Source organism: Notamacropus eugenii, chromosome 2 (assembly GCF_028372415.1).
Source record: "Notamacropus eugenii isolate mMacEug1 chromosome 2, mMacEug1.pri_v2, whole genome shotgun sequence".
NCBI lineage: Eukaryota > Metazoa > Chordata > Mammalia > Diprotodontia > Macropodidae > Notamacropus > Notamacropus eugenii.
Window position 1 is genome coordinate 152,483,790 of NC_092873.1, and position 11,147 is coordinate 152,494,936.

Below are 11,147 nucleotides of genomic sequence, written 5' to 3' on the forward strand. Positions count from 1 at the left end.
TTTCCCTTCAAATCTAGTTCAGCCCAGAATTCCTAGGATGACTTCTCTGTCTCACTCCCAGCAGGTTCCTTCTCTCCTTAAAAAAGTTCCCTTTTATGTCTTATATTAATCCATTAGAAAGGAAGCCCCTTGAGGGCAGGCACCCTTTCTTTTTGCTTATATTACTGGTGTTTGACACAGTGCCTGGCATATAGTAAGTATGTAATAAATATATCTTTATCTATCTATCTATCTATCTATCTATCTATCTATCTATCTATCTATCTATCTATCTATCTATCTATCTATCTATCTATCATCTATCATCTATCTTTCCTCAGTAGAAAGAGAGGTAAGTCAGGATGTTCTGTAGATATTCCCTTTATTTCCAGAATGAGGACACTTTTCCTGTATAGAATAAATATGGAATTTCCACTGACTTTTACTTTATAGTTTAGCCTTCTCTTCCATTGATAAATTCTTGTCTTCCTTTAATGAATCACTTCTATCAGACCACAACATTTGGAGGTTGGACGCTGATGACAGACTTGCCTGGAAAGTTGACTTTTGTTAAATATGAGTATAAGATGAAAAACTAAAACATTTGTATCATTGTTCTATTTTTCTAGCTGGAGCCTTCTCCACTATCTATTTTCCTTCATAGCTTTGTTCTTTGCATTTAAATGACCTCCACATTAAATATTAAGCTTTTCATTGGCCATCATAACAGCAAAATGCTATTTATGAAGGCATTATAAGGAACAGCTTCAAAGACCTCATCAGCAGATTGGGAATTTGCAAAATCTTTCCATTAAGCTATTTTTGTTCAGATTCATCTGGGAGAAAACCTGCCTTTTCAGTATTCAAGGGGGCAAAGAAGTACAGAGACAGCACAAGGCTATGGTCATTGGTAATGTCACAAGACAGTAAACACACCATGAGCGACAGCTTATCAATAATGTGTGATGCAGGCTAGAGTTTACAAAAGGAAAGAGATGGAGTGGAATTAGAAGGATAAGAGAAGAAGAAGTTGGGTCCATAAGATAGTACAATGATAGACTAGTAGAGCTAGATGGGACCTTAGAAGTCATATATTCTAACACCTTATTGAAATGAAAGAAGACTATATTTAGAGTCAGCTAAATAGAGTTCAAACCCACTTATAATTCTGGGTCCTTGGGCAAACCATTTAACCCCTCCAAGCCTCATTTTCCTTACCTCTAAAGTGAAGATGCTAAACTAGATGACATTTAAGATCTTTTCCAGATGTAAATCTATGGTGTCTGCCATAGCAGATGATCATCAACCTTCTCATGATAGAAAGTCCACTACTTTTAAGACAGCTCATTTCTCTGCTAGGAAGCTCTATTTGTAAGAAATTCTTAAATCAAGCCAAAAATCTGCCTCCTTGTAATGTTGATCCATTGGTCCTAGTTTTTTTCCCCTTAGAATAACAGTATTCTCTGTTGGCAGCTATGAGGACCAGGTATAATATCCTCCTAAAAAGCTTTCTCCTCTCTAGACAGAATTCTTCAATTTCCCAATAGTTCCTCATAAAGAATGATTTCTAAACTATATATCATCTTGGAGGATAATCAACCATCCTCCAGATACTTTTTAGTTTTTCCATTTTTTGAGGTGGAAAAAAGTCAGCTTATTTTTAAATGTCTCCTTAAAGTGCTTAAAACGGGGGTCCATATGTATACTCTTGGACTGCGTTCTGGTCAGACTACCTCTGGAATATTGTTTTCAGCTTGAGGAACCACAGTTTAACAAGGAAAATGATGGTGAAAGGCCTTGGTGTCATGCCCATATGAGAACCAATGAAAAGAGCTGAAGTTGTTTAGCTTATAGTAGAGAACATTTACTTGTGGTTGGGGGGGCATGCTAACTAGGTATTCTAAGGGCTGTCAGCAGGAAGAGGGATTAGGCAGTTCTGTTTGATTCTAGAGTGGAGAAACTGGAGCAAGGATTTGGAGTGACAAAGAGGACAATTTTGACATATCAAGAAAAAAACCTTTCTTATAATTATACCTATCCCAAGTGGAATGGGCTGCCTTGGGGGTAGTGGACTCCCCTTCACTGAAAGTCTTACAAGCAGAAGTTAGATGGGGACTTGACAAGTATGTTATAGAGAGAATTCTCTTTTGGTTTTACTTGGATTAAATGGCCACTTGAATCGTTTAAAAATCTGTGAACATGGACTCGATCTAGATACAACTTTTATTAAACACCCACCATAAGATCAATCAGTCAATCAGTTAATAGCAAGTTATTAAACACTTGCTACATCAGGCACTGAGTAATGAGGAAACAAAGAAAGGGTATATCTATATATCTATATATCTATATATATGTATATATAGATATATATGTATATATATCTATATATCTATATATACATATATAGATATATAGGTTCAAGTTGTGCTCCTGATTACAATTCCTTAATGGGGAAAGAAATGCTTCAACTTATATGTTAGAGGGCCTGGCTCTACTCCCATGAAATGCCAGTTAAATGAAGACATATAACATATGAATAGTAAGTAAGCAAGTTTATCCATGCTGAGATCACATAGAAATCAGAGAAGTTATCTGAATTAGAATATACTAAACAAAATATGGAGTGAATGAGCTCTCCCAGTGGAGGAGGAGAGAGAGAGAGACAGATAGACCGAGAGACTCATTTCTCACCCAAGGATAATTCCTTAGTATTCCATATCTCTGTCATGGAAACCTGGGGAACTGGGGGTAAGGAAATAATTGAGGCACCAGTTTAATTCAGGCTTCTTTCCTTCTTTCTCCCCAGTCAGTCCCAAAATACGCAATATTTTCATGTCTCTAAATACCAGATCTAGGCCACCAATTTCCTATCTGGAGAAAACATTACCTTTATAAAATTACCTTTATATACCATTACCTTTATAAAAAATATTGCATGCTATTTCAAACTATGTCATTGAAATTTCAACCCTTTTTGTTAATTAACTTTAGAGCATGATTTGTGTCTTTTGTATTCTTTGTTTTCTACCTTAAAAAGGACGCAATTCAATTATTCAGTGGTGGATTTCATTCTATTTTTGATAGTTATCACTCTTTTCAATGTCATCCTGAAACCATAAGTCTAGATAAACCTCAAATGAATTTTGTGTGACTGAGGCCTATGAAGTTCTATCTATACTTTGTATAAAATAAAGGGAGAAGGATTTAGAATCTTTAGATTACATGTTGCCAGGTCTGAGCCCCTAGCCTTTAGTCCCAAGGTCCATAGCAGATTTCTCAGAAATAGATGGGTCCATGAATTCCAACAAATGGACTATGTGGTTTTTGCCATGGCCCTAAATTAGAATGCTGTGTTGTCTAGGTGAAAATACAGTATCAAATCATGTTCAGTTCTCCTTAAGTGAAAGGCAGAATTTATATGAAAGTCATTATTTTTGTTACCACCACAAGAGCTGAAAAAGCTCCATACCTATTGTTATTATTCATGCTTTTGGTCTGGATTTCAAAAAAGTGAGTGGTCTGAAGGTAAACAGTCATTATTTGTCATCTCCCAGGATCACTTTATAAGATAGTTGCTTAGGTACCTGTCCAAGCAAGGTACTCACCCTCTAAAGGTTAACACAGCATAAAACAATTTCCACAGGTCTATCTGAGGGCAAAGAATGCTTAGTTCCTCTGGAGCTCCCTGAAAATTAATGACCTACATTTATGACAGGAAGCCACAGCCTAACACTGTTGGTGTTAGGAATGTAAACACTGTTAAAAGCTTTTCCACCAAATATAGCTAGAAAAATTCATTTTACCTTTGCCTCATGGCTTAGTACCTGCCATGGCAGGAAGAGAGAAAGAGACTGAATTTGTGATTACATTGATTTCATTTCAACTCCCAGGTAAGGAAAGTCCTTGTACCATGAAGGTCAGCAGCTTCTTCTCTTGAGCTTAGTCTTAGAGAGTGTCCTAGAGTACTGACAGATGAAATGAATTGCCCAGGAGTCACATGGGCAGTATCTGGCAGAGGTTGAATGTGATCTCAGATCTTCTGGCAAATGAGTTAAACTATTCTAGCTTCTATACTTGAATACTTGTCTCCTTTTCCTATCATGACTTAACAGACCCTAACCTTGGATTACTCTCATCATCTGTCTTCTCTGTTCCTATAAACAAACCTATAGCTGAATGGAGTCAGGGAAAGTCACCAAACTGTGTTGACTGAGTGTCCTATAAAAGTATGCTATGTACCTCAGGCAGGATCACAGACTCACTCTATCAATTGTCAAAACATTTTCATGTCTTTGAAAGAGATGAAAATTTTCATCTCATCCTTCCATGACACCCATTTCCCCTATCCTCTTCAGCTGAGGACTGAAGGTAACTTTGCTGTCTCCAAAAGACTGGATGGAAATGCAAAATGCATCAGGAGTTTGAGTCATCACTTGAGCCTATATTCTATCTTAATAAATGTGGTCGTTCTCAACAGAACATGATGTAGTGCAAATAACAATAGACTTGGAATAAGAGGATCTATGAGGCTTTCCATTTGAAGAGACAGAGAGATGGCAGGAGTCTATTCTAGATGAAGAGTATACAAATTCACATGGAGGTAGGATAAGAAAAGTCATATGAGGAAAATAACTACAGGGCTATTTGATTAAAATGGAATGCATATGAAGTAATATAAAATAAGAAAAGTAGGTGGGCCCTAGATAGGGGAGAACTTTAAATATCCAGCTAAAGATTCCATATTTTTTATCCTAGAAACAATAAAGAGCTAGGAAAGATTTTTTTAGTAGGAAAGTGAAATGTTTAGATCTATACTTTAGAAATTATTTTAGTTTTGAGCTGAACTCATGATTGCTATACCTTAATGGGGAAAATGTAACTCAAACTATATATCCATGGCTTGACTCTATTTCTACCAAATATCAGTTCCAGAATGGACACAGGTAGCAAATAGTAAATAAACCCATTTATCCAAGCCTATAACAAACAGAAATAAGAGAAAATATACAAATAAGAATATGTAAGAAGACAATACATAGAATGAATGAACTCTCATTGGGAACAAGAAATCTAAGCTCATCCAAGATAAAGGGTCCTGGATCTCACCTAAGAGGAAATTCCCTGAAGTATCAGTGCAGTAAGCTAGGGATAGGGACACAATGGATGAGCTGGATCCACTGCATGTCCACTTCTTCCCAGTCTTTCACTCCTTTCAGGGACCCAGAGAGGGTAGGGAAATACATGTCTTTTTTCTTAAAGTCTGAAGCCAGAAAGCCAGAATCTTTCTTTTGTAAAGCTCATGCCAAGTCTGCCCCTCACACAGGCAAAGAGCATTAAATAATCAATTTCTGCCAATGAAGAGAGTCCTATGCAAATGTACATTAAAATACAGGTTGCATTCTTTCATCTGGCTCTTGATTCTTTGCAATTCTTTAGAAAATTGTTTGCTTATACCACTTATCCACTGGGTAAATGTTCCTACTCTAATATATTTGTGTAAATACCTTACATATTTTGTATATCAGATTTTTACTAGAGGTATTTGATGCAAAGATTTTTTCCCCTTCACTTGACAGTTCAATAGTATTTTTACAGATTAATTTATATTCCCAATCAGTGATAAGAGAGATAAAGACACAGATACACTAAGACAAGTGACAGAAAGAAATTTAGGAATCATTATGATAGAACTTGTGCTTATGGTCTTATAAGTAGGTGAGCTCTTCAAATGTGAGTATGGAAACACACTAGTAGACTAAGGACTAAACCTTGAGGAAAACTCAAGGAAGAAATAGTAAAGGAGACAGAAGAAGCCTTTTCTGATGGAGTATGAAAATGGAGAAAGTTTTGCACCCAGAAGTCAAGGGGAGAAAATTCTGAGAAAAATGTTGTGGTCAACAATGTAATATCAAGCACAATGATGGACTGGAGTCAGGAGAGACTGGATCTGAATCTTGCCTTTGATACTTACCTGCATAGTATCATTGAATGGATAACAATCTCTTAGAGACTCAATTTTCTTATATAATAAGGATAATAATGTCTGTGCTACCTACTTGACATAGTTCTCATGTGGTTTACCAGATAATAAAAACATTTTGAGCTGGAAGGGAACTTAAAGGCCACTGAGTCCCACTCCCTCATTTTATAGATGGAAAACTGAGACAGATTAAGTGACCTGCTCACAACTAACAGGACTAAATATCTGTTGTATGACCTGAGTCCAAGCTCATCATTCTATCTATTGTCGTATGCTAAATCAAATGAGATAATTTTGCAAAGTATTTTAAAGTACTTTATGGATGTCAGTGGTGGAGATGATTCGTATCACACGATGCCATAAAAATCATTGGATATTTGAAGGATACCATTGAAGACAGTGAAGTAGGAAGTTCTCCTGGAGATGTTGGATACTACTCTTGGATTTCAGGGGATTAAAAGCAAATTGGTGTTGAGACAATGCTTGTTCAAGAAGCTTAGTAGCTTTTTGAGAGTTAGAAATAGTATAGTATCTATAAAAAGCAGCAATGCTATCTATGTTAACATTTTGTTTTTACTTTTTTAATAGAATTTTTTTCTAATTATATGTAAAGACAAATTTTGACATTCATTTAAAAATTTTGAGTTCCAAATTTTCTCCCTCCTCAGTTTTCTCTTACCCAAGATGATAAGCAATTTGATCTTGGTTTTATGTGTGTGTGTGTGTGTGTGTGTGTGTGTGTGTGTGTGTGTGTGTGTAAAACACATTTTCCTATTAGTCATGTTGTGAAAGAAGAAACAGACCAAAAATAATGAAAAAATAAAGTGAAAAACAAATTGTTTTCATATGCTTATTCCACTGGGGGAAGTTTTAACATGCTTGGAGTAGACACTCCCTAACTCACTGATGGGTTTGAGCCAGTCAGTTGGCTAAGCAAATTTACTGGGGTGTGGATGCTGAACGTGTTACAGCTTCATGGAGCCACAGGTGAGAGTTGGGTGCCAGGTAGACACCAAAGGTGTATGAGCAGCCCTGACAAGGGATATACAAGCCTTCATACCAGAGGTGCTAGTTCTTCTTGAACATCCTATATACCCCATTACATAGAAAATCTCGTCTTATAAATAAAAAGATTGAGAAAGTTTAAGGAGCTTATCCAAAGTTACACTTCCAATAAATTTTTGATGTATGATTTAAATTTAGGTCTTCTTGACTCTAAGTCCAGAACTCTAGCATTATACCACCTAGTTACCTCTCAGAATGGAATAGAGGCTGATAGCTTCCTTACTACTTTTGGTAGCACTGTTGCTTCCACAATTCAGTGGCCCCTCATCATCATCTACGCTAATACTAGTAAGTTCCAAAGCATAAAAGATATACTCTGTACCACTAAATAATTTGCAACATGAGGAAATATTGCCTATAATGGGGAAAGTAACTAGCTTTTGGAGAGTGAAAAATCTTTGAGAATAACAGCAGCCATTCCCTGCCTCACACCCAATTTCTAGTGTGATGTTGTAGCTCTAACTTCAAATTAATAATTAAAGGCATAATTTGGGTTATTGAATTTCCTATCCAATAGGACCATATGCAGGGACACTTCACAGTAATGGGCACCGGAAATGACCAAGAGAACACAAAAATAAAGAATTCATGGAGTGACAGATGCCCATTTGAGTCCAAGGCATCTCAAATAAAACAATGTCACCAATGTTTCCTCCTTGTTACCACTTGCCACTGAAGATCATTGTAATCTTACAGAAGACATGGGGACAGCTAGCTGACACAGTAGACAGAGTTCTGGGCCTGGAATCAGTAAGACTTGACTTCAGATTTCAACCTCAGATACTTCCTAGCTGTGAGGTCTCAGGAAAGTTGCTTAAACTTCAATTTGCCTCAGTTTCCTCATCTGTAAAATGGGGATAATGATAGCACCTGAATCCCAGGGTTATTGTGAGGATCAAAGGAGATAATAATTGTAAAGTGCTTAGTATAGTGTCTGGCACATAGTAAGTGCTAAATAAATTTTAGCTATTATGACTCCTCCTCCTTGCACCCCAATCAGCTAATCTTTCAACAAACATTTAGTAAGTGCTGATTATATGCCAGACATTGTGCTAGTCACTGAATATACAAAGATAATTATGACATAAGTTTCTGACCTCAAGGAACTTAATAATCTCTAATGAACCTTACCGATCCAATTGACATTCTGACAGGTATAATATTTTTAAAGATACAATTTCAAGGACACTTTCTCCTTTCCTACAGAAATTTCTTTGTCTTAAGTGAGAAGAGACAAGGAGCCAAAACAGATAACTAGTACCAGAATTTCATTGTTGCTGGTTTTTCTAGATGTTGTGGGGATAGGGAGAAATTGTCTGATGCTAATACATTCTTGCTTTGTGCCTATAGATGTTTTGTCCCATGCCTGCAAGCCTACAATTTTTCAGTCAGGGTGTGATTTCCAGTTCCATCTGCTGTCTGTCCTAGAAGGGTAGGGGTGGGGCTAATTATGGCTCTTGTAGAGTGCATGTCTTTGCTTTCCACAGAACACCCATTGACTCGAGGTCAAGGGAAAATAGGGGAGAACCTCATCAATGACAAGAATATAAGATATGGCCTAATGTAAAATGGGGGCAAAAAAGTTTCTGTATAAACTCTCGTTACCAAATTCGTATTATGTATGAGACAATCTCATAGAAAATGCAGAAGGTGAAAGGGACTCAAAGGAGCCTATAAACAGATAAAGAAAATAATTAAAGAGCTGCAATAGCCATCATCTCCTCATTGGAAGTGAACTCACCTTATGGTTGCCATCAAGGCAATCCTTGGATATTCCACAGAGTTCCTTTCTCCAAGAAATCTCTCTTTTCTTGCTTAGAGGCTAAATTCTAGAATCATGCTCCCCAGGAAATTAAAATCCCTGCTCTTCTACCCAGGAGTTTGAGGCTTATGAACACTGTATGTGAACTGCCCTTTTGGGACAAGTAGACATGACAACTGGAGATTGGTTCCTCTTTTGAAAAATGGTCTCTGTATATACTGAAGTTCAGCACTGAAAAAGACAAGAGACCTGATACTTGGCTGAATATTGGAGTCTACTCCTGTGAATGGATCAGGCTATAAAATATGGATAACTAGGAAGATTGTATCTGACTATGGGGATGAACCAAACATCACCTCCATCTTGAATAAAATAGATATTGTCCTGTGACCAATCATTTTCTTAAAGCAAAGATAGGAGGAGGAAGATCCAACCCCATATTCCTGGAAATCAATGTGTAGGAGTTGACTCAAATAGGAATTAGAATGCAGGCTTTTCAGAAGAGAGAGCCAGTAACAAGCCCTGCTCTGAAGTGTACTATAGACTCGAACCCCATTGAGAAGTAGAAATGAAATCTGTGGTGAATTTTGTCAAAAACTATGGGAATTTCAAGAACTTCATTGACATCCACAGCTACTCACAGATCCTGATGTATCCTTCTGGGCCCTGACTCTGGACTGGTTAGGATTGCAAAACATGCAGCAAAAACCTATACTCCTTGGCTTTGCATACAAAGTAGGAGCTTTCAACTCAACTGTGTAATAGGCCAGAGGCAGCACTGTGGACTGGGTTTATGAAACTAGAATTAAATATGCTTTCACTTTTGAGTTGTGTGACACTCCATACTATGACTTCCTACTTTCAGTTAAAAAGATTCTCTCTACTGCCCAGGAGATATGACTGGCCCTAAAAGTGATCATGTATCATGTTCAAGACCACCTCTAAGAATCTGCCTTGAAGACTGCTACACACACTCACAGGAAGCTTGGTGACACAGTGGGTAGAGTACTGGACCTGGAGTCCTGAAGACTCAGCTTTCTGAATTCAAATCCAGCCTCATACTCTTATGGGCTGTGTGACCCCGGCAAGTCACTTAATCTTGTCTGCCTCAGTTTTTTCATCTATAAAATGATCTAGAGAAGGAAATGGCAAACGACTTTAGTATCTTTGTCAAGAAAACCCAAATGGTGTCATGAAGAGTTGATATAACAGAACAACAATATGTCATGCACACATATGCCTTGACCATGGGCTTTTGGAAGATGTAGGCAAATATTCTGATTCCTACCATCTGTTGACCTGGAAAAGTATTAAGCTCTCTCAGATCACATGTAAGTGACTCTCTAATGTCTGTTTTACATTGCCACCAACATCTCCTTGCTACATTAAGGAAGAATGCACAAAAGAAAAGAAAGAGGGAGTCTTGAAGAGTTAGAGGGAGAAAGCATGTTGCTGTGTTTATTTTTTATAGAACACAAAAATGGACAGTTTCTCTGATAAGGCATAAGATCACAAATTTAGGGCTGAACAGGGTTTAATTTGATCATTTCCTCTTGCTCCAAGAGATTGCTTTCCTCAGTTCCTACAGATTACCCTAATCATAGATACATATCCCTATAGGGGCCAGAGATGGGGCACAAAGAGATATAGCCTTACATGATAAAGTACTTACAGCATCCAGGAAATTGAAGAATTAGTTTTACTTATTTCCTTTCAAAAATAATTTTCCTAGCCTGAATTATTTTATAATTGAATATAGGAGTAATTTTTTTTCCTTTCTATTAGTGTGCTTCTAAGATGATAAAGTAAAAAGAGTTAATCAAATGGGAGAATTCATGGAGGAAAATTAAACTTTAAAGTAAATTATTTCAGCTCATGAGACTTTAATGAGGTTGCCAGTGTAAATCTATGCCGTAGGTCATAAGAGTAGACTCAGTAACTAGGAGGCTTAGGTTTCTCCCATAGTTTGAAAGAAAAAAAAATATGAGTATTTAGTTACAAGGATTTCTGTGAGGTCTGGTGGGTTGGAGGGGAATCTTGATGTGAGAACTATTAATTTGAAATGTCATCTTTCGTAAGTTTAGAGATAAATCTTCAGTTGTCATTACGTAAATGATATGCTTATTTGCCTAAGTCAATATGTTATTTTAATGATGTAAAGAAAATTGTAATGCAAAGCAAAAACCCAATTTGGAATCAGAAAAATCTATACTTGATTGCCAGTTTAACCTCTAACTTCTTGTGTAATTTTGGAAAGTCGCTTCATTTCTCTGAACATCAGTTTCCCTGTATGCTAGATTTTAAGGTTTCTTCCATGTTTAATTTTCTGTTCTGTAGAATGAGGTGGACTGATGGATA

General features: G+C 36.9%; 1 pseudogene; it reads left to right on the forward strand.

Moving 5' to 3' along the window:
- Positions 1 to 8,962: 8,962 nt before the first annotated feature.
- LOC140522863 (carboxypeptidase A4 pseudogene) lies at positions 8,963 to 9,734 on the forward strand (annotated as a pseudogene).
- The last annotated feature ends 1,413 nt before the right edge of the window (positions 9,735 to 11,147 follow it).